The sequence below is a fragment of the Haliaeetus albicilla genome, chromosome 27 (assembly GCF_947461875.1).
Source record: "Haliaeetus albicilla chromosome 27, bHalAlb1.1, whole genome shotgun sequence".
NCBI lineage: Eukaryota > Metazoa > Chordata > Aves > Accipitriformes > Accipitridae > Haliaeetus > Haliaeetus albicilla.
In genome coordinates, this window is record NC_091509.1 from 9,568,313 (window position 1) to 9,582,322 (window position 14,010).

Here is a 14,010-nt window from a genome sequence, read left to right on the forward strand (position 1 = left end):
CTTTGCAATGCAACAGGAAACCAAAGAATAATAAAATTACCTACCAATGTTTTTTTTAATGGGGAATTTTACATCTAAACCCTTGAATCCACTATTCCTTCCAGACTAATTTTAAAAACGTACCCAGAGCCAAAAAGGCTAAAGCTATGCCTGAAGCCACCTTCAGCTGGTGACAGACCGATGGGCTCTGTGTTCCTGCACGTGAACATCAGATGCTATGGGGAAGGCAGGTGAATGGCTGTCATCATCTCCTTTTATTGCAGTCGTAGTACTGGTTCATCTCTAAATCAAGCAGAATCGAAATCTGGAAATATATATATATTAAAAAATGTTTATTTCATCTTTTGCTTTCTTTTATCCTTAGTTCTTGTTCTTGGGGAACAAGAGGGAGGAATGGGAGGAACTTATTAACTAAAGGGCTTGCTGTGCTCACACACTGAGTCAATCATTTTAATCTGTTTTAATCAGCTGCCTCTGAAATCTTGGGGGCAGTTGCAGTGCTCGGGATCACTGAGCTCGCGCTCAGCGTGGCTGAGGCGCACGCGGAGGTCTCGCCTCCCCGGGTCCCCCACCTCCGAGACGCGGGCAGCCGCGTGCCAAGCGCGAGCCCCCAGACCAGCCCCAGCGCGGGTGCGAGGTCCCACGCGTGGAGCCGCTCGCTCTGCCGCCGAGCTCCAGCCTTCAGTGCCGCTCACCCAGCATCAGCTTCTCCTGGAGGTCAGCCCTCCTGAATTCCCACGCAGTGACCTGCACACAAAATAATTAGCTGACAGACACTTTCTTTTTCTTTTGAAGAACTCTCAGAGTATTCTAGGTAGTCCTACTTTTCTCATCTTATTAATTTTTGCTCCGGTTAAATGAAAGCTGATAAAATAGAAACTGCTGTAAGACCCAGAGAAAATTAGGTTATGTAACCTCTTTTTTATTTATTTAGCGTGATATCAAAGTTGTTTCTTATCATTCTTCAGGTACATTGTGCTCAGGAATAAATTAAACTGTCTATTCAACAAAGAGGAGCTGCTTTTCCTACTGCTAATTTTCTCTCTCCTTCTCAATTCTCACTCTATTATTAGGGAAAAAAATAACAAGCTTAGCTGAAGCCAGCAGAGCCCTTCCAGCTTTGCGCAGTCACACCGTGCGATTACCTCGCGTAATCCAAGTGGTCCATCTATCGGCCTCCGGCAGATACGACAAGCGGCAAAGTCAAAAGTACAATGATGTTTTTCTTTACATAATTACTTGCTGATGTTGACAAATGGAGTGACAGCTGTGCCCTTTTTAGGGCAAGATTTGTGCAGAAATCAAAGTCACGTAAATAATTTCCCTGGGTGGTTTTTTTCCCTTCTCCTGTTCCCACCCTGAGCCCACGGTCCCGGCCGTGTGCCGAGCTGCCGGCGAGCGGCCACGCTGGCTGGAGCTGCAGATGGGCCCCTCTCCCCCAGTGCCGAACCCCGCTCCCGACGCTTTCTGCCATGCCTTGAATTGCTTCCACTGCAAAGTGGACTTGGGTTTTTAGAAATTGTGATGGGAAGAGCCAGCAGAGACCTCTACGCCCCCAAAACTGAGAGGGGGCAAGGAAGGAGGAGAAGGGGGAGGGTAGCTGGAGACAGAGCTAACTCTCAGGAAATACAGCGAAGCGGTAGGGTTCGGTGGGTTACGGCCCCTTCCAGATTTACCTCTTGGAGTGCCGAGCCCAGCAGGGTGAGCAACATCCAGCCACCTCTGGCTGTCATTTGCAGGCAAAGCTCAGCGCTCCCACGGGGCTGGATCTCTACTGGAACCATCCAGCAAGGTGAAACAGGTACCGGCGGGGAGCGGGGTACGGCCGAGAGGTCACCTCACTGCTCTTCCCCGGGGCCGCAAACTGAGCGGTCTGCCCTCCCTGCCCCACTTCTCCTTGTCCCTCTGCACCCCGCAGCCAGGGGTGACTGGAGCACGACACTGCTGTCGGTCCTCCCACCACATGTGAAGTACAAAAGTACAAAAAAAAAAAAAAAAAAAACCAACAAAACCACCTAAGAAAAATCCACCTCTGCTCCTTAAAGAGTTCATGGTCAGTGGGGCAGGTCTTCCAGAAATCACGTTGTCTTTCTGGGGATGGCAGTGGTATGGGTGAAGGTCACTTGCTCAAGGTCACCAACCCAGCAGTTACAACCATTACAAATCTAATGTAATTCTACCTACCTCTTCTGGAGTCATTTTATTGCTCCTTTTTACCAGGAGAGCAGGGAGGGCAACAGTGTCTCGAGTCACCCACGCAGGCACAACGAGGAGCCGGGGCTCCTTAGGGGCAGGTTGCTGGGTCATACCGGTTCCTGACCACACAAGGATGAGTGATGCCCACAATTTTGGCTAACACCAAAGAGTACCACAAAGCATGTAAATCAGAGAGAGAAGGGGCATCCAGGTGTATGCGCACATCCGTGTGCATGTACACATGGTGGGGGGTGCCCTCTCCCTGTGCATGCTGCGAAGGGCAGGACGGCGTAAGTAGGTCTATCCCATGACATTGCACCGCAAATATGTGTTAAACTAACTAGTCAGAACCTGACCCAGCAAATAGATGAGCAATTCCTGAAAGGTGCCAAGGTTCAGCTCCTGTGCTAATACTTTGTCCATGTTAATCTCAATTAGGCAGAAAAGTCTATACTTATTAAAATCATCAGCTTTCTATTTATTTTATATGTGTAAGGGCAAGAAAGAAGTCAAGCAAATGTGTGGGTTAGGCTGCTGAGGCAAAGCACGAAGTACACAGGGACAAAAGCCTTTTTGTCTTTTTTTTTTTTTTTTTAAAAAAAAAGACTAGTATGACATCAGGGCTCCTGAGTCTGACAAGAACCTCTCTGCCATTGCATGCTGTGGTGCCGTTCCAGAAGCACCAGAGACAGCAGAAGGTGCCGTGAAGGTCAACCTGCCACCTCCAGGGCATCATTCCAGTGTTAAGCTGGAGGAGAGGTGGTGTCTAATGGTGAGAGCAGGGGAATGAAAAGAAGCTGAGGCAGGGGGGTGGGGGGGCCTGGGGCACAAGGCAGGTGGCAAAATAAAACTGAATTGCTAAGGAAGGAAAGGAAGAATGGGAGAAGCCAGTTGTTTCTCAGCCCAAGATAAGTGATACCAGGAAATTTTACCCAGTGTACAGCAATGAAATATTACAGGGCAGAAATATTTTCTGTGTGTATCTGTGGGTGTTTACATGTGGTTTGGTGCATCAATGCAGCTAGAAATGGCACTAACAGGTAGTGATTTTTCTCATCTTATTTTCAGTATGACTTTCTTGTTCTGCTTCTTCTACTTCACACCTGCTGGCCTGAAAATGGCAGTTCACCAGTTCAGATTTCACCATCAGCTTTGGTAGTTATCATGTTTGTGCTTATATAAAGGCTATGAAAGACTTCAGTTCTGTTTAAATCAAAAATAAAATCAATCCTTTCTTTTCCTTCTTTCTTTTTTTTTTTTTTTAACAAATGACACCAAAACTGTGAACACAGGTAGGAAAATAATTGATGCATTCTAAGAAACTGTCAGGTGTGAAAAATGTTGAAGGCTCAACAACCCTATTAAGGCTATGAGAAGGTGTTAGACAGCAGATTTATGTAGCAGCACCAACACAGCATAAGATATATATGACAGAAATGAAGACAACAAAATTCTGTGCAACTACTCCACGTTTTTTTTCTTCTAGAAGCAGTGCTGCAACACGCAATCTGAAACCCAGCAGCTGACAGAGGGACATGGGGCAGGTCCACCTAGACAGAGACCCTCATCAGCAATAGGTATCCTCTGGGTGTTTCCACAGGGTTTTTGGGAGCATAGCTGCAGGTGGCAATAAAAGGGCAGAGCTGTCTTTTCTCCCTTCCTCCATGTTTCTGTTGCTAGCTTGTTTGCCCAGTAAGTAGATGAGATGATATAGATTTAAATTTTTTCCCCGCCTAAGGAGCTTCCCCTCTCCTGCCTTAGGCACTCTGTCCTGCCCATGAGCTAGTCTAGGTGCCCACAACACCAAAGGGATGGTCAATGCCCTTCTCCCCTGTGACCAACCATGCACATAGTTGGCCAGGTCCATGCCCTCCCTTTGCATCATCCCAAAGACCGGTGCGTCCCTACAGCCATGCTCCTTTGTGAATCTGAACATGAATACCCCCAAAAAAGTCTGGTCCTGTTTGCTTTCCAATATTTGTAACCAGGCTTAAAGAAAGAGCTGAGGGCACTTTTCAAAGACTAGCTATGCTGAGACTTTGGTGCCCTCGGAGAAGTTGGCTTCAGTGATTATCTGTTTCCCTCTCTCCACCCCACAACACTGTGTCCTTTATCTTAAACTGCACGGTATCCCTGATCAAGTTCGGGAAAAAGATGCCCTTTTTCCATCCAGCTGTGGATAAGCCCACTGAAGAGCATCTGCTGTGATTGTCTATAGATAAAGGACCATGACAGAAAACAAAACTTTTCTATAATAGCCTGAGGTTTTTTTCTTTTAATCAAAAACAAAACAAAACCCCTGAAACGCATCAATTTCCCATTAGAACTGGAAATGTTCTGACATCCTACAATATTGCTTTTGCATTTCACTGTTCTGTTGGCATTTCAGAAGTTTAAAATGAAAAATTAGCTTTCAAAAAGTAGGATCTTCTTGATTAGAAAAACTTGTTGAAACTGTAATGGAAAGATCAGAACAACTTCATTAGTCTTCATTAAATAAAATAAATGTTATTTCTATTCCCTTCACATACAATCATATATTATAACTATTAATATTGCAGAGATGTTTCTTTTGTCCCAGACTTTAATGTATAAAGCTGCAAACCTCCTTGCATGAAAAACAACTTACGATCACTAGAATGACGTGCAGTTCATCTTTTTTACGTTCATTAATTTTCTGTAAATAGAGCACAGTCGCTTTGCATTGTTTGCACTAATGGAGAGCTCAGAGCAGTTTACCCTGTTACTACTTATCATTTATTTGGGTGATAATTTTAAAAAGCTTTTAAATTAAAATGATAAAGATGGTTGGGGGAAAGATACAGCCTTTCAGAATGTTTCAAGTATGATAGATTATCCCAGCAAAAAAGACGGTTCTCATTTAAGAGACATGCCAGGGCTGGCTGCACATCTCAAGCGATATTTCAAGCCCCCCACCTCGTATTAGGCATCTTGCCCACAGCCATTTTGGAGCATAATCGCACCAGTCCCCCGCTCATCCCCCCCGCCGGGGGCTCGGCCTCATCCAGCCGGTCCCTGGGGCACCCCCCAACACTCAGGGGGCTTTGCCCGGGTGCCCCGGCTGTGACGAACGGCCCACCACGGCTCGGCTCTGCTCCACGGCTCCGCCTGTCAGGCAGCCGCCGACACCTCCGGCTGAGCCCACCGCGGCCTTCGGCCTCGCCGGTCCCCAGCCACCGCCCAGAGCAGGAGTCGGGGCAGTCGGGGCTGGCACGAGGTACAGCTCCTGGCCTACTTGGGCCCACCGTTGCACCCTCTGTGCTCTTGTCGTGAGACATCCCCGTGTTTGTGACGGGGACGTCGTAACCAAAGCACCTGAGGGAAGGAAGGACCTCCGGTCCCTAGGCTGCCACCCTGCTGCAGGGCTCAGCCAAACAGACACCTTCCAGCCCCAGATTTCATTTTTCCCCCTAGATTTAATAACTATGAAACAACAAACAATACTTTTGAAATTAAAGCTCTAGTCACATTCGTGGTGCTCCTCAGAGCCCTCCAGCCCCTGAACCAACGTGGCACCGCAGGCCAGGCCGGGGCCGGGGCCGGGACGCTGCCGGTGGGGGCTGTAGCCATGGGTGACAGCCAGAAACCTGGGGTGTCACTCCAAGCTGTTCAAAGGAGACAACTAGCTTCACAGCCAGCAGCGCTCTGGGGTGAAGTCAGTCTGGAGAGAGCAAGTGTCTGTCTCCGGCAGCGGAATAACGACGGCCTGTTAGGAGGCAGGAGGTGTGCTCAGCACCACTGACCCCGGCAGCGGTCCAGGTTCTCTCTCTTGCTGCTGTGGGGCTAACATGGAGCTGAGGGAGCTCACCTATTATACCTGAAATACATTTATTCCCACTGTCAGCTTTTGAGTTCTGCTTTACCAACTGCTCCTGGGTCTGCACGCTCTTTGCACCAGGTGTCCCGATGCCCGTGGGAGACTTCCAGCCACACGGTGTTGCCGGCGTAAGAGCAACTGTGACACTGGCTGTGTGAGTGCTCCTCCAGGGAACTGCCCCTCAGCTGAAGGTTTTCAGAAATTTAAAAAAAAAAAAAAAAAAAAGAGCCTTCTGTATTTCTGGCATTAAGAGTTAACTTGTGTCTCTATCTAGATGTGCCCACCATATCAGCCCAGGGAAGCTTGCTTAAAACAGTGGAAGTAGAGACGACACAAGCCTCTTCGGCACACAGCAAGGCAGGTAAGTGTGTTTTGCCATGGGCAGGAGCAAAGCCATTGATCTAACAGGTTGATCTAACCTAGATTAGAAATACTTTTTTGTTTGTTTGTTTGTTTGGGGCTCTGCGTGACAGACGGTAGCGGTTTGATGTGTTAACTCTCCAACTAACATCTCCCTCTGTTCCTACAAGTGCTTTGGTTGCCTGCCAGAGAAATTTGGGGTGGGTAGGAAAACCTGGCCAGCTCTGGGGAATGATTTAATTTGCTCTCACTGATCTAGTTAGGGGCTCTGAGACAAGGAGGATGAGGAAAGGCAGGAGCAACTAGCATAGTTGCCCATAGAGACAGCTTTTCTGTTTCTGCTGATTCTGGAGGGAGCCTACTTAGACACAGAATTTGTGGGTCTAAATAAAATAAAATAAAAAGCAGCCCATACTTCCGTTCTCCCCATTGACCAGTCCCTCCAAGCCCTCTTCATGTATATGCATCAGAAAACAAGCTGCGTGTGTTAGCACATCTTTGCTATTAAAATCAAACCAGGTGCCTCCAGTCAAGATGCACAAGTGAACACCTTAACCATGCCAGTCATCTTCAGACTTGCAGCCTCCTCGCCTGAGGCCGACAGTGCAGGACTGCGGCATGTTGATGGCCATCATGCAGATGAAAGTAGGTCCAAAACATTATTGCATTTAACTTGGCTTTTATGCCTCACTCAATATACTTTACATATTCATTTTGCCAAGCCTTTCCTGCCCATTAACTAAACTAGGACACCTTGCTCTTATGGTCAGCAGGATCAATCATCTAAATTCACATCAGCTCTCCATCAGCATTTGTTATCTTATTACCATGCTTATATTATCATTGCAGCTTAGCTTGGCAATTACTTACTAACCAAAAAAACCAATTCCAGCAGATGACCCAAACAAGTCTCATTTAACAAAATATCTTTTGTTTTCCTTTTTTCCCCGCTAATACATGCAAGACTGCTGTAATTTCCTCTGGGTAATAAGCTTGCTTTGACTAAGCTTCTCAGGCCTGTATTTCCCTGCTTGCATTTTTGCAAAATTTAATAACAAACATTTTTTAAAAAAATTAATCCAGTCAGTAGCATGTTCCGTTGTCATCTCCAGATGCTGGGAGAAGAGGTAGGCTCTCACCAGTCTGAAACAACTAACACAAAACACCATGCAGTCAGCTGAGGAAAATCCTTTATACTTACTTTAGCTTCCAAAATCATGGCCCATTCCAGCATCTGGATGCTGAGAATGCTTCCATGCATTATGTAGCCAGTGAGGCACTACTATAAACTATAAACTTAATGTAAATTTAACACACAGTCATTATGCAAACCAGTATTCTGCAAGCTGGGCAGAGACAGAGGAGTGGGTCGCCATTCCCCCTTTTTTCAGAAAACACGAAGACTGCCCTCGGACTAAGAGCAGGTCAGAGTTTATTATCCAACAGTTCTAAATCCAGCCCCTCGTTTCAGCAGATTTAATAATGTACTTCAATAGGAAAAAAAGCAGAAGATGATAGATAGATACTTCCCAGCAGTAAGACAGTAAGAAAGAATTGAATATTATTTGGTATCAGTTGTAAATTGAGTTCATCATAAAGCACTTAGGAGTGGGGTTTGCTCACAGTATTAGATTTGGGGAATGGCATATGGCATATCAAGTGATTAAGGCTCTAAACTGTACATTTAAGGCCTGCTCATAATGAAGTTCTTGAGAATTTTGCAATTAATGGGAGACTTGGGCCTTTCATAATCTATTTAAGTAGACTATATAATGCGTCATGATCAGCTCCACAGAAACAAGCTGTCCAGGCATTTGTGTCCCTTTGGAGCCCAGAAACCCTCTGAAACCCGAAGGGCCCCTTCTCCTGCCCGTGCAGGCAGAGCCGGGGGACGATGGGGTGCAGGCAGGCGGGTGTCTGCACAGATGGCCAAACACTCCGAATGAAGCAGCGTGATCTCCCTGGTGCCCACCTTCTGCAGCCTGACAGCCCCCCTGCACGATCGTTTGCTTTATACAACAGGCGTTTGTCATTCTGGTTTTGTGTGCTTTTTAAAATTTTGTGCCAACGACTTCATCCCGGGAGCCCCTCTCTCACACGGTCATGTCCTGCTCTTTTCTTTTTCATGGGCACCTTATAAATTCCTGAAAATAAGGAATTTTAATGGGAGTGCTGATTCAGCCTGAACTTTGCTGTACCAGCACAGAGTGCGTTGAAAGGATAAAATAAAAGGACTTTACAAACTCCAGCTCTGTGTGCCTGATGATTTTCTCTAGAGAACAACCTGGCAAGTTATCTGACAATACCCATCCAGAGAAGCTTTCGGTTTGCCTGTGTGCTGTGCATGCCAATGAGGTCTGGAATAAACAATCCATGCAGCAAAGTGGTATATTATTTATGCATCGTCACATCCATCTATATAGAAAAGTGGCCCTAAATTAAAAGAGCAGGTATCAATATTGCCTATGTGCTGGCTCCCAGGGAGAAGCTTGAGGGAAGAAGGCAAAATTTCAGTAATAAGGGCTCTTTTCCTCCTATCGATGTAAACAAACAGCCTGTGCCACTGGAGCAATGTTTATGCTAGCAAATACCCTGAGGTGTTTCACAGAAATCAATCTGCAGAGAAAAATTGCCTAAAATAATAAAAATTCAGCAACTCCCCAACTCAAGCCCAGGTCTTGCTGCATGTTTGGGGCTGGGGGTGAAGGGTGATGAGAGCAATGGGTCAACTCTTCTAATTTTTCGGAGCACAGCTCATGAAACGATATCCTCCGAGCCCTGAATACCACGCCAGTTACAGCTTGGTTCGATCAAATTCAAGGACAGAAGAAATTGCAGGAGGGAAAGCAAGTGGAATTGGCTGCAAGCTGCAGGAATACGTGTTTAGAGAAAACTTCTGCAGCAGAATGAACTGGAAGGGGACCACTCGTACGGAAACCAAATGACTTGGCAGGTAATTTTCCACCCTCCTCCTGTGGTTGCTTATTCTCATTGCAGCTCAGCCAGGCCAGGGCATGGCAGCCTGGAAAGAAATGTCATCCCCAGCTCTGTCACCTCGAGGATCTTCCTGCCCTGCAGTGACTGTGATATAGAGGACAGAATTACGGTTTCACTGTAAAACCAAGCAGGGTAAAACCTTGCTTCACTGTAAAGCCAGGCAGTGAATAAAGCAAGGGCTTGTCTGTGATGATGGTAATTTTTGTGACTTCTGCACCTCAGCCAGCGGGTCAGTAAAAGCAAGTAAAGGAGTCGGCTAGCTTTAATTTTAACATGCAGAAAAATCCAAGCTTTGCTCTAATTTACACCTAAAGCTCCCGGTTTCCTTGCAGCAGTGAGATACTGCCCTTACTCATACCATCTGCTTTTCTGTCCCCCCACCTCCTGAGCACACAGGGCTACAGGCACGCTGGCTCCTGGGGTATGGGACTGGGCTCCGATCACTCTGTAGCTCAGTCAAATGCAAATCTCCATATTTTCCTTTAGCTGCTCTTTAACTTTCCTCCCTGCCTCCAAAATCACAGCAAAGTCAAACCTCCACTGTGCAGAGAAGCTGGGCAATTCATTAATGGTTATGAATGACCCTGAGATCACTCTGATCTGGAGCCGCTATAGGGTGCCCATGCTTCATGATGCTCACGGTGCCAGAAAGAGCCATGAAAATCCTAAGTCCCCATCCCCCAAATCCAAACACCCCTGAAATCCCACAGACCCTTTAAACATTGGTCTTACCATTAGTGATGTCCATGAAACGGGTGGTCTATATATGGTATAAAGCTCAGGTTAGGTATTTCCTTGGGTGTGACATAATAAAGCCTTGCATCACTCTGTACGACTGGAAAGAGTCGGAAGAGACCAGAGTGGCATGAAACAGAGCTGAAGAGACCAAGTCTTCTCTGACCACGAGGTGACGGTGCCTCTGGAGAGCCAGCTCAGATGACTGCTCCAGCTTTTGCTTCATCATTCAACGCTTCCAACTCTGTAAATCTCAGGTTTCTGATCACACACATCCTTATGAAGTTTTTTGGTTATGACATGACAAAAGGCAAGGTTGGTGCTGTTTCCAGCAGTGTCAGAAATCCCATGAGAACTCATTCCTACCAGGACCCTCTTATTACCAAACCTGGTCAGAAAAGAGATATATTTGGGGCAGGGGGGGAAGGCGTTGAGTTAAGGACAAATGATCAAAACTTTCTTTTCAAACTTCAAACTTGTTTTCTGTACCAATTATGAATGAAGATTGAAGTTGGCTTTTGTTCTATTGATTGAAAAAGGGAATGATGGGTGAAACTCATAGTGGAAAGGACGTGAGATTTTTACAGAGGTGCTCAGATATGATTGATTCATATCACTGAGATTTAGAAGGCTAAAAAAAATCCATACAAAGGATAGAGAGGGTTTTTCAGATCTCAGACGCCATCAAGACCACAAATGCACTACTGCTTTTTGACCATGGAAAACCCACATATTGTAAGGAGCCATAGGACTCCAGCATTTTCAGCTGAACTACTCTTACCATAGATTTTAGATTTCCCCTTGCAGTATCTGGTCCTCATTTCATCTTCCTTTTCACTATAACTTAAGAAAAGCTAGAAGCAGGAGACTCACAACTTACAGCCCTGCCACTCACTGCTCTTTGTAACATCTTCTGAGTGTATTTATTTAGAAAGAAAGACTTTTGATAGGAAAATCTAGAAAACGCAGTCTCTGCAGTTACAGAGTCCTGGTCCTTAAGCCAGGTTTGTGCCAAGGACTGACCAGTTCCTGGCAGTCTATCAGCAATCAGATAAAAATCCCAATCAGATCCAGATCCTGACCAGACCCAGTTTTAAATTCAAATGTCCCACAGGCTTACAACTTTACTTTTTCTTATGTGAGTGCCTTTCACTTTTGACCTAGTGTGTATATATATATATATATCAAGAAACCAGAGTTTTCTCTGGGTAGTCATTTCCCCAGCACCCTGTTAGACTCTCATACCCACGTACAGCAGGAACTGGTCTGGCAACACCCACACTGCAGCACTGCAACTGAGTGTAGGCAAACGCAGCCTTTAGCCCCCACTACCGTGGATTTGCTCTGGCAGGGCTGTGCCATGGCTGCCTTTTCTTTTGATAAAGTTTTGCAGCCAGCCAAGTTTTTGGACCAATTTGATTTTCTGCAAGTCTGCAATTCAGCCAGTCTTCCTGCCCTTCCCTGTGCCCTCTGAAGGTATGTGCTAAAACCAGTCAACTTTTGAGAGCAAAAAAGCGAAAGTGTTTCATAATACATTTCTCTAGGACTGGATTCACAAACTAGTTACGCAGTGCCTCAGCAGTTCAAAAGCTGTTTGTACTTAAAATGCAGTAATTAAACCCAATTTACAGCACAGTGCAAGTCTTGGATGAGTGAGATGATTAGCTGGATGTGTCTTGCCCTAGTTTTTAGGCTGTAATCTGAGACTATGGCCAAACTGAGCTGAGCAATGGCATTTGTGTCTGCAGGCACCATTGCTAGCGGTGACCCTTGAGTTTACCTTGGCTGAGGCGGTTGGGATCGGGGCTGGCCACAGGAAGCTGCCAGCTAATCCTTCCATACCGATTTCTCAGACAGTTCAGTGCCACCACCTCTGAGGTTCCCAAAGCATTTAACTGGCTTTGCTAAGGGGACAGTAATGGCAGAACCCATTGGCCAAGGGACAATACCACACACATTTGCTCACTACTTTTGATCCTCTCCCCAAAGCAGCTCCCCTCAGATGATCTTTAACTTTCCTGCTGCTCACTTTCTTTAAATTACATCCCTCAACATCAATAAAATAAGTGTTCACAAATGAGTGTGATAAAGCCAACTAGTCCAGCAAATGCCTAAGAATATGTTGATTTCCTTAGTCTCTAATAATAGAATTAAAATCTAAGAGGGTTTCATTCTTTCCAGCACATTTAGACTGTATTTCTTTTCCCATTACCTTGGCTAAGATACAACACAGATGACATTCAATTTGGGTGATAAGGAACCAAAAGGGGGGTGTTTTTCTGCTGCTGCCAATCTGGCAATCACTGCAGCCCCGTGGGGAGAGCTTTCCTCTGCCCACAGCTCTGGAGAAGTGCCCACGACACAGAGCCTCTGGCAGCCTCCGCTCTCCCGTTCCTAATCCCAAAGCACTGCAGGAGCCTTGGGGGAGCACAGCCCCTTTGCAGGTAGGCAGCACACACCTGAAAAGGTATCACAGCAATCTCCCAAATCTTCCAGAGGATCTAAGGAGGGGCGGCACCCACTCAGGTCCCAGGGGTGCTGCACCCCTCCCTGTGCCCCAGGGACACCCATCAGCCTGCCCACGCGCTTGTGGCAGTTGTCAGCCTCTCCCAGCAGCTCAGGATCTTTCACTCCAATGCTTATTTGCAATATCTACCAGCTCTGACTCTTTAAAGTGATCAGAGATTTACATCAGGAGACTTTAAATATAGAAGTAATTTTGTGTAAACTCTTGCCTTTATTGCAGCAAGGAGAAGGGAGGGAAAAGCCTTTCTTTTTTTAGACTTGGCAGGAAACAAGCAGTTAAATAAGTGAATACTATAAAATGAAAATCTTAAAGTGATTACAAATATGAAGGGAGTGAATACCAAATTGAAACAGCCGTTTAATCAAGATAAAGTACAGAAATCCAGCAATTGGCCTCTTTCCATGATCCTGTAGAGCTGTGCAAAGGAGGTTGCTTACTGTAGCATTACCAATCTCAGTTGCTCGGCTGCTGACTGCTGATACCCCAAAGTCTTCCACCCTTTGCAGCTTTTCACATGCTAAATGCCTTCCTTTATGGATCACCCTTGATGTAAAGTGGCTTCAGTTACTCAAGAACTGAAATAAAGATGAAAAAGTAATTGCATTTTAATTGCTCTAATAATGGCAGGAAGCTGCACTGAGACTTAAATACTGAAAGGTAAAGATTAAGACTGTTTGTTAGGCTGCCTTTCCTTCAAACTTTGTGCCAATCTTCCCTCACGCCGCAACCAGTCACACCAGTGTATGCCAGGTTTATTCTTAAACTCCTGAGATGGTTTGGTCTGTTAGACAGTAGTATCTACAAATTGGAGCTTTTTACCATAAGCAATTTTAAGGTTGAGGGACTTCCTTGCAATGTACCAATACCAGACTTCTCAGCTTGAGATACTTGCTTACCCCAAGCATCTACAGACTGGGCAATAGTGGCCCTTTGGAGATGGGTGACAGCAGCGGGAGGTTGCAGCGATGATGTTATCTGGTGGGGAAATTACATTGCTTAACAGGCAGCTCCCACTGCCTGACAGACAGTATGGGTCTGAGGACCCCTGCCACAGGGAAACTTGACTTGGTTTTCCTTGTTATGTGCAATCGGCACACAAAATCCCCAGGATTTTGGAACGGGAGGGGAGGGCATTAAAGAGGATTTGTTTTCTCCTCACTGTACTTTATGTGTCCGTTATGCTAAAGCATAGGTGGGAACAAATCCCGTCAGCTAGCCACAGCAGTGGGAAGCAACCTCAGCAGGCAGCCTTTGGCAAGGAAGCTTCAGCATCTGACCTAGGCTGACATTAACAGCACTTTGGAAATTAGTGTGAAAGTCATTGCTCGATAACCGTGTGTCACCTCTGAATGTCTCA